Below are 15,230 nucleotides of genomic sequence, written 5' to 3' on the forward strand. Positions count from 1 at the left end.
TTGACCGTGGCGGCGGGGGCAGCGCGGGAGGCAGCGGGGGGGATCCGTCCACCTTACCGGCCTCGCAGGCAAATGAGCCCGGGCGTGTGCGGAGGAACGGGGTGCGGGGGGTGTGGTGGCCGCGAGGATCAGGGGGAGCTCTCGCCCCTGGGCTGGAGCCCTGAGGTTGCGCTTGTATATACGGTGGAGCGGAAAGTGGTTTTTTTTTTTCCTTTTCTCCTTTTTATTATTTTTTTTTTCCTTTCTTTTCTCCTCCATAGGCCGGAAAACTTTTCTCCTGCCCCCTTTTAGTTGTAAGCGCTCGCTTAGGTTTGAGCGGAACCTTTCAGAATGGCGAGAAAAAGAGGTTTATTAGGGAAGATGGTTGGTGGGGTTAGAGCGAGCCCACCACCGAGGTCATCTTGTCCCGCAGGCAGAGCCAGGGCCGGACTGCTTTGGAGGGGATGGAGTTTGGCGAAGGACAGGGTGGGTCTCTCCCCCGCACCCTCAAACGAGGACTTGGACGGTCCGGTAACCGGATGGGAGAAGGGCGGCTGCAGTCCGCAGGCAGGAGGAGAGAGGGACGGGCCCGCGGAGGGGCCCACTCGCCCGAGGGCCATAGCTCGCGCCCGGCCACCTGACGGCCGCCTGTGTCGCCCGGCTCGGCCCGCGGAGCCGCGGCAGGGGGACGCGGGGCGATGGCTCTCCCGGGGGCAGGGCCCAGGCCTAGGTCTTTCCACCGCGGCTGTCAGCCGGCAGCCTCCCGAAACGGCGGCCCCTTTTCTCCCGCCGGCCATGCCCGTGCGGCCCCGGCCATGGTTGCCACCGGTTTCCACCGCCGGCAACGCCACGCTCCTGAGAGCGGCTCCAGCCTGCCCGCATGCAGCGAAGGGCAGGCAGCCACCACATAACCTTTGCGGTTTTAATTCATTTTATTAGCAACGGAAAACACTCCCCGCCTTCTGTTCCTCCCATCCTGCCCAGGCGTTTCCCAGGCGGACAGCTCGCAGGTTGGGCAGGGCACTGCCCGGGATGGACGGCTCCCTGGCTCCTGACCTGCCCCGTCCTCTCCTGCAGCCGCTGTACCGGCTGCGATCGCCGTGCCCGGCTGTGACGGCCGGCACGGCGGGGAGGTGGCCGGGGAGCGGAGAACCGGGCTGCCCCATCCCCGCCGGAGCCCGCAGCTGAATCGGGTTTCCCCCGCGCCTCCCCGACGGCCGCGGCGGGACGCGTCCCGACGCTGCCCCGCGGCGCCTGCAACTCCGTCCCGGTTCCTCCGGGGTCGCCCAGCGCCCCGCAGGTGTAGCTGGTGCGGGTGGGGACGGGGCAAGGGGCGGCGGAGCAGGGCAGCCCCGGCACCTCTTTGCTCCCCGCCTCCCCGAACCCAGCAAGGGCTTTCCCACCCCTCTTCCCCAAGGCGGCGCAAAGGGTATTTTGTAAAATTTAAATATTGATCAAAAACCCCAAACAAAACAACAGAAGAGAAGGGTCGGAGGCTGCCCGGCCCTGTTCGGCTGCGCCTGCCGTGGTCCCGAAGCGGGGGCTTGGCGAACCGGGCGGGCTCGACCCCTCGCCGGCCACCGGCGACACCAGCCGGGTTTGGGCCACTTTTCCTGCCGGGGCCCCGGGACAAAACCTGGGGGGTTGTTACGGGGAGTAAGTGTTCGGCGGGGAAGGAATCGTTGTGTTCATGTCAGAGCGTGTGCAGGAGTTACTAGGGTGTAAAAGAAAGTTGTCCTTCTGTTCAGCGGCACTGCCGAGGCGGAGTTGAGGGCACTGCTGGCAACTTCTCGTTGTCGGGAGTAACGAGTCTTTAGAGAAAGAAAAACAAAGCAAAAGAAAAACAAAGCTAAAGAAAACAAAACAACAAACCAAACACAAAAAAGCCCCGCGTTTTCTATCTGTGCATTCAAAATTGTCCATCCTCAGGCTGAGCCCCCCTAATATTCGTTCCTTAAATTCAGTATGTTTATAATAAATGGCAGCATGATTGATTAAGATAATATTAATCAGAAAACACTTTAGTCTTGCTAAACAGATGGCAGGAAAAGTGGAGCTTTGCAGTTGTCTCATTCAGACACCTTAACCTTCTTTTCAGAGGACTTAATCCAATTAGCTTTTCTCCCGAGTTTCAGTTGTTATGTAAAGATCCTTTTGCATTGTGGAGAAATATGGCTTCATTGAAAAAAATCAGTCATGTTTTAATTTCTCCTTAACAGTTTGGTTTTTTTTTCCCCCCCTAAAGCAGCAGGATTAAAAAAAAAAAAAAAAAATCAGCCACAGCTCTAATTTTAAGGCAAGGAAATGGTTCGGTTCTTTCCCCTTCCCCCAGCAGTACCATGTGCTTTCATCCCTGTTTAACTCGTTCCCTAACCCGGGCAGTCACCCACAGGGGCTGTCACCAAACCTAAACCGATTTCTGGCCGTCTATGGGCATGGAAACCCGCACCCCAGCTGCTCCCCGTCCAGTGCAGGGCACCGGGGCCCGGGCTGGACGGGGCCCGCGGGGCAGCGTCAGCGCGACTGCAGCAGCGCCCGACCCGGACGGCCCGGCTCGGGCACGGCTCGGCCGTCCCGGCCCCGGCAGCACTGGTGGGGCTGCCTTCGCGGTTCTCCCGCTGCCCGGCGGGGCCTGGGAGCGGGACATCCACGCGGGGGGGTGTGGATCAGACCCTTCTAGGGTGATTTGCGGCATCTTTTCCCGCACCGCCGTTAACTCGGGAAGGCACCCGCCCGCCCCCTGCTCAGGCGTAGTTTCTAAAGCCCGTGATTCTCCCGTGTCGGGCCGGGAGCCGGCGAGCACTGAGGGAAATCTGCAGCCCCTATCGGGACTCGCCCGCCCGCCCTCCCTTTCGCTGTGGGACACAAAGGGGTCGCCCCGGGGGTGCCCTGTCTGGCTTTTGGGGCTTGCAGGAGCGCGCCTGCCGCCTGCTCTGCGCCGGGCTCAGCTCTCACTCCACACCCTCGCCGGACCCCGACACCTCCGTGTCCGTTGTCTCCCGGGAGCAGCCGGGCCAGGGACCGCTGCACCGGGACCCCATCACCTCCACCGGTAGAGCCCACCGGGGGCCGAGGGAAGGCGGCGGTGCAGTATGCGCTCGAGGCCGGCACCCGGGGAGCCCCGGAGGGCGGCTTGGGCGGGGGACTTCGTGGGAGATCCCGAGTGTTAATAAGAGGTTTCCACGGCCGCAGCCCCCTCTAGTGACACCGACACGGTGCTGGCGGGGGTGCGCTCCCGGGGGCGGGACGGGGCGGCCGCGGCAGCACTGCGGTTTGGCACCCGGCGCACGGGGAGCGCCTTTGCCCCGGTGCTCGGTCCCCCCCTCATCGCCCCACCGGAGCTTTCCCCACGCAGGACCCCCACCGGGATGCCACCGACGCGGAGCGACGTGGATTTCCCGGGGGGCTGCCACCCTCCCTTCCCCCGTGGCACTGCTGGGAAAGCTCCCGGCCGCACCGCTCCAGAGAGCAAGAGGCGAGAGGAGAGGAGGCATTTTCTTGGAGTGCAACTTTTCTGCATGACCCAATAAATATCCCTGGTTATTTCGATGTTGGTGCCAGGCAAAAAGCTGCGCTGGTTTCAAAGTGTTAGATGGATGAGATTCTTGGGACGTGAAGCTGGGATTTAGGAGCTGATCCAAACCCCATTAAAATCAGCAGAAAGCCTTTCAGTGCTGTCAAAGACGTTGGGATTAGGCCCCTAAAGCAGTCTGTGTGAACCGGGAAAAGCGGGTTCCAGTGCCTGAGAGGAATACGTTGTGGTGTGGTTGGGTTTCGGTCTATATTCTTATCAATATATAGGTGTAGCGACAGTGGTGGGTGACCTTTCCTATGAGCTTGAAAAGGGTCTAGTGTATAAACACTGATTGAAGAGAATCAATGACTTTCATACCCCAGTTCAACTACTGAAAATCGCCAATATAGATAATAAATACTTGAGTTGTGACATATCAGAACGTCCATGTAACGCTGAAGTGTGCGATCCTTGATTTTTTTCAACCAAATGAGTGGTTGATTTTCCTGTTGAAAACTATTTGCTTTGCTTCTTGTAACACAGTTTACTAAGAGATAAAGAGGAACTTGCTATTGGCTTTTTTCCTTACTTTCTTTGAGTACTTTTCATACTCAAGCAAAAAAGTGATTTTTGTTCCAATAAATTAAAAGAAGTTCTTTACTGTTCCAGTATTTGTGTTTATAAAGGCTGCTACCTGCTGAGCAGTTAATAAAGTGAATCTTTTGAATCCTAAATTTGATGTGATATGGACACACAAAAGAAATACTACTAGTCCTTTATATAATAGAACCTATTTGTCTTAAGTCATTTCATAACTTATGGGATTTCACATGTGAAAGAAATAGAACAAAAAATAAAAACAAAAAATGTTTTCTTTCCTGTTGGCTGCCGAGTTCCTGCAGACAGTATTTGTGCAGTAGGGTGCAATCCTTGGCAGCTCCTTCTGCCTTCAGCAGCAGTGGAACTGGGATCTACGCACAAGTCCCAGCGCTGAAGGAGGTCGTCATTTTTGAGGGTATTTTTTTTCGAAGTTTGTAAAATCTGTGGGGATTTTTTAGTGGTTTGTCAGATGATCAAAATTGCCTTCAACTAAGAAGGTCACCTTCTAAGTCTGACTCAGAGGAAAGAATGATTTTATGATTTGTTGGTCTGCTCAGGAATTAATTCTAAAATACTTAGGGAGGAGGAACTGCACTGCTTTTCACTGCTCTGCAATCTGTTATTTACCTACAATAAAGAAAAGGTCTTCAAAAGGATGAAATGAAACAAAGAACTAAACCAAGCTTTTGCATAACAATAGCCAGAAAACTATAGGAAACTATTTCATTTATTTAAGTTACAGTTTAGAGTTTACAGTCCTCAAGATTTTATTTGGGTAAAACCCTCATTAAAGAAGGGACTTGGGATTCGGACAAGTTCAGCTTTTGTCTGTGAGAGTGTAAAGAAACCTGTAGCCTCAGCTGGTCTATCGCAGCTGCACCTTTACTGTAGTAAACATCTATTGAGCAGAAGATCTTCTTCAAATTAGAAGGGATCATTTTGTGCTAAGATACTTGTGATGCTGTTAGAGTTGTCCCACAGAAAGTCACCGATACAGTACCCTGCGTCCATCAGTGTCATTGGCTTGTTTGCTTTTAGAAAATAAGGCTGGTTTTCAGCCACTGATGCAGTGAGTGTGCAGGCAAGAAGATTAGCGTGGCTGTAAAATCTGCGGCATCTCCCAATGCAAACACCTTTGCATTTTTCTAGCTTATTTTGCAAGTGGTTTCCAAGTTAGCACAGCCATAAGGAGGAGCCTCCCCTGGGATGCTATTTCTATACATAGGATTTCACCATAGCAAAATAAAGATGAAATCGTGGGATCACTGAAATCCACACAGTGATGAAACTTTAGTATCTCTTCAGATGAAGACTTTTGAAGAGGTGGCCTTAAACATAGCCAGGGCTTGATGCTTCATGACAATGCCATTAGAGCAGCAGTGGGCCGTCATGTAACTAATACAAATATAAGGTCAGTCCTTCGGGGATACTTGATGTGACATTTGAGTCCAAATAATTAGCTCACAATTCCGTGAGTACTGAGGTTTGCGAGTTTTCGGAGTTCACCCACTTGTCTGTTTCCATGCATCTGTGCTGGATTTTCTATTTGTTTCATTGTATCTGAAAATGAATACCCTGTACAATCCGACCCTGCTGGAGCCCAGCACCCCGGCAGCTGAGGGGATTTGATTGCTAACATTCTAGTTAGGAAGATGGATAAAGGGTATTTGATGGCTGTGCGATCCTATAGATAAGTGTAGGAAGGACGAGTATGTGGTGATGATTAAGCCAGTGGAGGCCTGTGTAGGTTTTTTATGATGTCTGTAATAAAAACATGTTTACACACATCTTTCATGTCTTATACAATTACACATGTTGAAGAGTTTCTGTGAGCATTTAAAACTGCAACAAAATCTGAGGTTAGAGATGGGTCCTGATCCTGGCATGTCTGCTCTTCAGGGAGACACCTGTTGAAGTTCTTGTGTGTGTCCCTGAGAGGGCAGGTGCCCTGGGTTAACTTGTCATCATCCCTCCCAGCAATGGGAATGGTTAATAACTTAATTGCAGCTATTTTACATGCATAACTAGCAGTCCCAGCCTGTCTTCATTTGCATTTATTTTCTCCCAGGAGATCTGCCACAAGAGTAGTTTATTAAACGTAAAATACTAGCCTGTGTTAAAAATGGTGCTTGAAGTTAGAGGTTGAGTCTTTCTGGTTTGCTGCAAGAGCTGTGGTTTCATTCTCTGGATGTAAGTCTTCGGTTAAATATTTTTGGTCCAATCTTCTCTTTCTGATAAACTTGAAATCAGGAAAAGTAGAGAGGCTTAAATAAGAGCCTTGTCTCTCACCGCATCCACTAAGGGAAAAAAAAGCTCGTTTGCAGCTTAAATTGCTTCAAAACTGAAACACAGGGCCCAGCGCTGTCTTATTTTGTTCACTTCAGCTACAGTTAACCGCTTTGTTTTCAATTATAGGTAAGTGAGCTTGATTTCTCTAAGATGGAATTTGTTACAGGAACCAAGGAGTCAATTCACAGCTATGAGTAATGGCTTTAGAATAAATTACCAGCTTATCCTGAGCATTTTTTATGCAGGATCCCAAATATTATGGTGGTGGGAAACAATACGTTTTTAGATAGCTGGAACATTCTCTGAACGAGTGATTCCCTGAAACTTACAGCTCTGGGAATCAGAGGTATTAATTTCAGAGCAGCAGGCTGGGGACGTATGCTGCGGTTTCATTGGTTTTCTAGGCTTGCCATAGTCTGATGCTGCAGTTGTCGCCCTGAAAAAACTCCCTGCTGGAGCTTTGTGTGCTCATGAACCCCATGGCACAGGCTCAAACACGTAGAAACACAAAATCCTTTTCTCTAGGGGCTTTGATTTGCTTGCTGAGATTGTATCTAGAAAAAGGGAGATTTGCCTTGAAGTAAGGACCGCGAGTTTAGTGTGTTAGAAATTATTGTGCTTATTAATTTTTTTTTTTTTTAAGAACACTGTCACTAGAAATAAAACTACTTGTAGCTGCTCACCTTTCCTTTCTTCTCTTTTTAAACTTTCACTGCTTAGAATAATACTATCAGGCTATCCTGTTTCGTTCAATGCAGCCATTTTTACTGGTTTAGTTACTTGGCGCAAGACCCACAGATACTCACGTTAAGTCAGGTAGAATGTGTTATATGAAAAATGTCTTGCATGCAAATGTAAGTTTGCAAATGAGACCCCTAAATCAACAAAACAGTACGACTACCATTTTTTTTCCTGTACTACACATGAGCTTTCTGCCCTTGTAAATATCTATTAATTCACATGTGGCTGTGCTAGATTTCTAAAGCAATAACACACCAGAAACGCAGTGGCAAGGGGAATTTAAAAGCAGTGAAAAAAGCTAAATATAGACCTAAATACAGATATAAATGCAATGGTAGAAAGGTTAATGTACTAGTTTTTAAAATTATTTTTTAAAAATTATTATTTTTTTTTCCCCTTAGAACCCTATTACTTGCTAAATGACCTCAGGAGTGCAGATCTACCTCAGCTGCAGCTGAGGAAGGGGCAGCATGAAGGGGAAGCCCAGTTCATCAGTGTGTTCTCATGAGCTGTCAGCCAGTGCTGGGCGGAACCACCTGTGTCCCAGAGCCAGGTCCCCCATGGTGCCAGCAGTGCATACCTCATTCAAAAGGTCCCACAAAATATCCTTTCCACAATGCATAGTACTTTCCAGCACCCTATAACAAAGGTGCAATCTGCTGCAAAAGGCCAAAAGCTACCATGTATCAGAGGACTAACAGGAAAGGCTGTGTGTTTTGCTAATATTCTAGAATCTTGCAGAAACAGGTCACTTATTGAATAAAATTTGTGGATGATCGTAGGAAGTAGATTCAATCCTGTCCTTCAAAGCTGTGGGAGGGTGGAATCTTCAACTATCTGACTTGTGTGGTTCTCACCTCATCTGACATTTGGTTTAACCCAAAGCATGTGGCAGGAGGTCCTAGTTAAGGAAAGGAGTATTTAATGCTGTTAGCTTCTGCAACATAGCTTGCAGGCACCCTGCTCTTAGCTATTGCCATCTCTAACACTTAGAGAAAAATAAAATCCTTCCTGTCCCTCTACTCCCTACAAAACTTGACCAACACAGGGAAACAGAAATTCCTGCCTGGTCCTTAAGGTGATAGTGACATGATCGATGCTGTAGAAGAGGTGGTGCAAGCAAATGTGGCAGTGGAGTCCCGCTCCACAAGTGCTACATTTCAGGGCATGAGAGTAGCATGCTGTTCTGTGACGAGATGTGCTTGTTCCTTTGATGTGTGTTCCCCAGGTAGATTTGCTTATGTGCTGGGTAGAGGGAATGGGTTTCTCTGCATCTTCTCAGCCACCCCTCAGCACAGCCCTGCAGCTCTGGGTCTCTGCACGTCAGACCTGGCTGAGCAGAGGGTCAGAGATTTGCTGGTTGACATGCTGGAGAGGGGCCATGCCCAGTGCTGTGTGTGAGATGGAGATCCCACTGGGGACAGACGTGGCAGGAGAGCCAGACTGGGAATTCTCACGCTGGGCATGACAGGTCTGCAATGCGTGCTTCAAGTCTGTAAAAGTCTGCTTTTTCTGGGCCTCTCAGAGTCAAGGGTGAATATAATCTATGTTTTAGTTATCAAGGAAAATTTGGCCTTATGAGAGGCTGTGTGCAAATTGTACATTTGCTACGTGGTGTGCTGTGTTTGCACACCAGCCTGTGGCTCAACTGGGTCTCCTGGGTGCTCACTGCGTTACACCATACGGCACTAACTCGAAGGAGGAGTGCTTAAGAGACCTCTAAGGTCCATGGCAGAGCAAGGCAGCTCCCAGGTGAAATTTACCCTGTGCCTTGTGCAGGCTGAGAGCAGGACACCCAGCAGGACACTCTGCTTCTCTGCAAGCTGTGCCCTGTCCTTCCTTCAACCCAAGTGGTGGCAAGAACAGATCTTGCTGGTTGGAGTGACTGGCTGCCACAGGTTTCCCAACGTTGGGGCTCACTTTCCTCTCTTAAATGCAGAGTCATGGGGACAATACTGGTGTGGGGCTCCCTCTAATGCAAATATTTTATTTTTTTTAAATGAGCTGAGGTAGAGACAGTAAATGGCCTCCATTGTAATGAGGTGAGGAAAACTGGGGAGGACTACATTCAGAGAGCGGTTTAATCACATGGATGGAGCAGCGTGTTCACCTCTCCTCCTTGCTGGGTCATTTCCACTTTGAGCTCTGCAAACAGACTGTCTATTGAGCAGTCAGTGTTCAGTGCTGAATATTCAATACCAGACTCTTGTTTTGGTAAGTCTTAGGCAAAAAAAGAAAAGGAGGAAAGAAGACTTCTCTTTTTTTCTCATGTTCCCTCCGTGAGTTTGCTTTGCATATTGTTCAGAGGAGACTGGGGGCTCCTCAGAAAAACCAGGCTCCTAGTTTTAAAAGCACCAGTCTAGTTTCATAGTACTTTCTAAGTGATGGGAAGAGACAGTGCAAAGGGACTAAATTCATACAAGGTAAGCCTATGCACAGCAGGACTGAGTGAAGACTTCCCAACAAGCACATTTAGGCTGTAAACTTGGTAGCATGAAAAGCTTGCTCTATGTACACAAAGAAGTTCTGAGAGGCACAAGTCTTTGTGGGAGTATGCTATGATGATTTATTAATGTCTTCTCTGCTAGTTTTGGTATGCAGATATTCTCTGGGTGCATTTTAAGAGCTGAAAGAAATCTGTTTCTGTCTAGTTAGTACCATATTTTTTTCACAAAAATGGTTATGAGTAATGTAATGGCTGCATCCTTTGACAGTAGTGAGCTAGCGCTAGGTTTGGAATAGATGTGCATAAAGTGAGGAAAAGTGGCCACCATTTGAGTAAATATAACGTCTTTCCTTTGATTCACACTCTTCTTCAGTCAAGTGATTATCTTTTTCCTACTGCTGCGATTACATCCTGACACCCAAGTTTTCTTTGCACAGGTGTCTGTATGTCTCTCTTTTTCTCTTGTTCTTTCAGTCTGCCTGACTGGATGCTGTTTCTGATTAGAAATATTTACTGTAGTCTTATTCATTTAGGAAAGTACCTATTTTTTTCTGATTTTTTTTTTTTTTTAAACCTGTCCTCTCTGTAGTTACTCTTTGCTTCTATACATTATTTTTGACCATGACCTCTTCTTTCCTTTTTCCTTTTTAATCTCCTTTCCAACAACCAGCCTTCTTCCTCTTCTCCCTCCTCCCTGAGCCCCACAGCCTGTTCAGCCAAATTACTCCAGCCTTGAGCACTGGTGAAGTGGAGCTAAATTAAGGATTTGAGGGCCTCGTGTCTTCTCATCCACACCATTGAGCAGCCAGTAATGTTTTTCTCAAGAGCTTGTGAGCAGGGACTGCTGTAGGGTAGGAGTATATATGTTGTGATAGGTACCCACAAAATGAACGCCCTCCTCCTATGAGCTCTCTAGTGTGCTTCATATTAATTCTGTTGAATAAGAAGTTAATGAAATCTGGGGCAAAAAGGGCACCAAGAGACTGCACTTTATTCTGGGAGAGATTAGGACTGGCAATAATCAAGGGCCATGTTTGCATCTTCTTGGAAGGACACATTGCAGCTAAATCTGAAACAACAATAACATTCATATTGCTTCATGCAGCAGATTCTGAAGGACTGAGGAACTGTAAGACATCACGTTGCAGAAGTGTCATGGTACACTTTGCTATATGCAGAGGTGGTGCTTGGAAAGCGTGTGATATGATTGTCCTCCTGATGGAAAGGTTGGCTGTATGTTGCACAGACATGTAAGTTAAGTGCCCTTGGAGAGGTGAATTGATCAGATACTGGTGTCACTAGTTTAAATGATCCCAGGTGAGAGTGGGGAAATGTCACTGCACTGAAATTCGGCCAGGTGAGTTTCTCTTCCCTGTGAAATGAGGAATGGCCTTGATGTGGCAAAAAAAACACAAGTGGTTATTTACTGGTCTGCTGAAACTTACTTTTAAAATAAAAGGATAGATAGTATTTGTGTGCAACTGGGAGAGGGAAAGGGCTACTCCCAGTTGACACGCATACTCAGCTGGAAATGCAATTGCAATATGATACATGATTCCAGAGAAGGGAATGGGTAAGACCTTGAAGTCCCGTCTGTTCCAGGTTGGAGACTGCACTAGGTGCCAGGATCAATATGCAGAGGAATCTTATATTCTAAGGTTCATGAGTGTGCTTGATCTACATTTGGGATGTAGCTTCTTAATGAGGAATATTGTTGACAGAGAACTTCAATGAAAGTATGACATTTAGATGAACTTCAGCATGGTACAGAGAGTAACAAGAAAGCAACATCTCATAAATTCCAGATTTCCTACCCAAGTATTCTAGGAGAGTTAAAATATGATGAACTATGGTGCTTTTCTTTTTTTTTTTTTTTTGGTACCAGTTTAAATGTGTCATGCCAACTTTTTAATATTCCTTTCAAAATAGGTTAACATAAAATCAGTACTAGGAGCAAAGACCTGGCCAAACAAAACAAAAGAGCTCTTACAGATTCAAGGGGGTCAATCTTTGCATTCTTTTGATATCATGGTGAATTTCACAATGCTTCATCAGAATCACCAGTTAAAGAAAAAGGACGAAAACATTCCTGCCAACATCTAGTAAATGCCCTGTGCTAATGTCCATTAACCCTGAAATACTTCCAAGAGAACTCTATGCCAAGAAGAGAGAACAAAAGAAAGGACTGCAACAAGAGGGCCCGACATTTTGCCCTGTTGGAAACGAAATAAAAAGTTAGATTAGCAAACAAAGCACCAAGGTATCTGGCAGCTTGTCAGGGTAGCGGCTCTGCCATCTGCACCAAGGCCATGTGTCACTGCCATCCCTGAGGAGTAGGTTTCTTGGAAGAACAGAAGATGGCTGTGCAGGACCAAGGAGGACACTGGCATGATTTCCTGTGGAGTCTGAAGATGCTCCCGACAGCTCAGATGCACTGACTGAAGGGTACATGGCTTGCCAGCCGATGGCAATGAATGAGGCAGTGAGGAGAAAAACCAGGGTCTGTGTGTCAGGTCTACCTCGATGGTCAAAGGAGCTGTTTTGTGAACGAGGAGTGTCTATGTGATAGAGTAATTGGAACAACAGTTGGATGACAGCCCCAATATACTCTCACAAACCTTTCATTTGACAGTGGAGAGGAGGGAGATCCCGTCACCTATGAAAGCCTAAATCTTAAAAACTCCCCGTGTGTGTGATTAGCTGTACCTAATAGCTTGTTCTGCTTGATTTTAGTGGATTTCAGTAAGTTTAATGCCCTCCATGGGAGCCAGTGCCTGTCAAGCCTTGTCATGTTACAGGCACACAGTTGTTCATAACATTGTGCAGGGGCCAAGCTAGGAGATCTTTCTCTGGTTTTGGTTTTAAGGCAGATTGAGGTTTCAGGGAAAAGGTGATTTTTGGTTATTTCCTTTCAAACAGTGTGGTTCTTGAAAAGCTTTGGATGTGCTGCCGTAACCAGCTGCCGCAGCACTCCAGCAGTATCACACTTCTCAGGTGGTGGATGCAGCTATAACCAGCAGTGCTGTGCTGCAAAGTGTGTGGGAGATACAGAACATGAATCATCTGCTTTTTGTCAGAGCAGGTGTGATGTGCAGCAAGTGCTAGAGCATGCTTTTAATAGTTTCAGGGTCAGACTTCAGGTTTATCTCCTAATCATTACACCTGACAGAAAAGGATGGTCTCTTTTGCCTTCAAAGGACTGTTTAGTTTTCAATTGCACCAGAGAAAATATTAGATGTACTGGCTGATTTTTTGCTTTCATTCATATGGCAGCTAGAAATCAGGCTTGCAGCACACGAAGGGATAGTCAAAGCAGACAGACTGTTCAGAGGTTATGAATTTAACAGCTGTAGAGGTTAGAAGTTCTCTGTCCACAGCTCTGGTGCAACAGAGACAATGTGAACAGAACACTTGTTGGGTGGTGGCATTTCTTGCACCACGTTCTGTAGAGAAAAACCCAATGGATAGTGTAGACTTCAGCATTTATCCTGAGCTGGACAACAGAAGAAGCTGTCAGGGCAGCGACGATTTTCCTAAAAAAGATATAGACTATAATGCCATCAACTCCACTGAAAAAAAAAACAACCTGTGGTAGATACATTATCTGATTAGTGCCATGGGCTAGCAATCTGGAAACTGGAGGTTCCGCAACCTTTAGTCAGCCTCCTGAGCTTTTGAGGTACTGCTTTAACTTGCTAAATTGGCCGCTTGCAACCACTGTTCCTTGTCCTAAAGATCAGATGAGCAGCTAGGCAGTATTGCTGGCCAGCTCAGTGCTGAGGCACTTGGCAAAGAGATCGCTGCAGGAAGAGATGAGTTACTCTTCCCTCTGAGGACATCAAACAAATAACTCAGAGGGGTGCTAGGACTCCATATGCATGACAGGAGTTCCTCCTCTGTCACAGGAACTGTAAAATTAAGTTGGTCGTCACTTCTGAGTATTCTTTTTTCCAACAGGTCCTCCTGTAAATCCACTAAAATTTGGTGGCCTATTTATATTTGCATTATCTACATTTTATATGCCTTTGCTCACAGTACTTTCAATGCTTTTCTACATCTTCCTTGAGAAAATGGGGAAAGAATTACAAGAGCAACTATGAGTAAGGAGTCAGACTGTTGCAGCTGCACCATCCAAGTTAGTACATCACTCAGGGTGTAGTTTGGGTCCCAACAAATCTCTGATTCTTATTCCAGAGGTAGCTCTGTTCCAGTAACAAGCAAACTTCTGTGTAGAGCACTTGGTAAATTGTCACACTTGTTAGCAAACTGCTTTAAAATTTGGAGCATGGGAACCAATCTAGAGCTGAAGGTGTATGAGAGGGATTTCTGTGCAACTGCCAAGGCTGTGGTGAAATAAGCGCACGGTGATCGTGCAGACTCTGATACTATGATTACCACAAAACTTGGCTGTGTTTCTAGAACACGAGGATTCTTATCTCATACCATTTCAGTAAAAAAATAGCAATTCGCAGTTATGCCAGTGATATGACCACATCCAGATCAGAGGATATGGCATAACTGGGGAAAACCAGTGCAGTCAGCACCACAGTGATGAGGTGAGCCAAAAATACCACTAGGATTAGGTGACCACAGCATTTCATTTTGCCAGTAAAATCTCTTATTCTCCCTTCAGGACACACACAGGTGCCCCAGGGCTGCAGGCAGTGGCTCTGGGTGTGCTCACCTCCCAGCTGTGCGGCACAGCCCCTCCAACTGCTTTTGCTATCCTGCTTGGGTGTCAAGCAGGACACAGTGGCTCTCAAAGGCCGGCAGAGGCTGTGATTACAGGTTGTGCTGATCCTGCAGCAGCTCTTAACCCTCCTGGCCGGACAGCAGCTGCAGAAGCCTGTGCCAGCTGTGATCAGACCCACCTCCTCTTCCTCTCTGCAGCGCCGAGCCCAGGTGGCTCACACACCACCCTCACTATGGCTGTGTACATGTGGGAGCAATGAATGCTTTCTTTTCTGGGCTGCAAATATGCTAAGCCAATAACCATTATACAAATAAGAGGGAGTAATTATCTCGTTAAATGTCCTGGCAGTATGCAGGCACCGCTGCTGTGTCCTCTCACCTCAACTGGGGCTCTGAAAGGCTTCTCCTTATAAAGGTGTCTTCCAGGAGAAGGAGACAAGGTGTCAAAATAATTTGGCAAAGGTATATTTAAAACCACATTTCAGGGTTTTATTTTCTGATAGGTCATGAAAGCTCCTACCCTGAGCAGCTGTCATGTGTTTGCCTCTGTTTTGGGGAGTCCCAGGCCTACCTTCCCAGCTCAGTGTTTAAGCACCATACAAATAAAAATATGCTTGTCAGTGTGAAGGGAAGAGCCTTGCTGGGGACAAGGGAAAGCCACACAGGCCTCTGGTCTGCCAGATTTTGAAAACAAGTTTATTTTGAACTTCCCTTGTTGAAAATGTGGTGGGCACATTTAGTCAAAAAAGAATACTATTATGCTTGAGGTTTGGTGCACGTGTCAGTCTTAGCAAGGTTAGGATCAAGAGTAGAGGCAAAACGATGGCCAGAAGTAGTTCCATAGTTCTTTTAAATCCATTTTTCAGCACTTCATTGGGAACAATTTGTGGGTTTTGTTTGTTTCATAATAAGTTGTTCTGTCAGAAAACTGACACTGGAAAAATGACCCTCATTTTAGTAACTATCTCC

The 15,230-nt window shown here is 47.2% G+C and overlaps 1 protein-coding gene across 2 annotated transcripts in view; it reads left to right on the plus strand.

Annotated features, from left to right (window-relative positions):
- Positions 1–15,230, plus strand: part of RFX4 (regulatory factor X4) — a 93,904-nt gene that overhangs the window by 473 nt on the left and 78,201 nt on the right. The gene's annotated exons all lie outside the window — the stretch shown is intronic.

This window comes from Patagioenas fasciata, chromosome 1, assembly GCF_037038585.1.
Source record: "Patagioenas fasciata isolate bPatFas1 chromosome 1, bPatFas1.hap1, whole genome shotgun sequence".
NCBI classification, from domain to species: Eukaryota; Metazoa; Chordata; class Aves; order Columbiformes; family Columbidae; genus Patagioenas; species Patagioenas fasciata.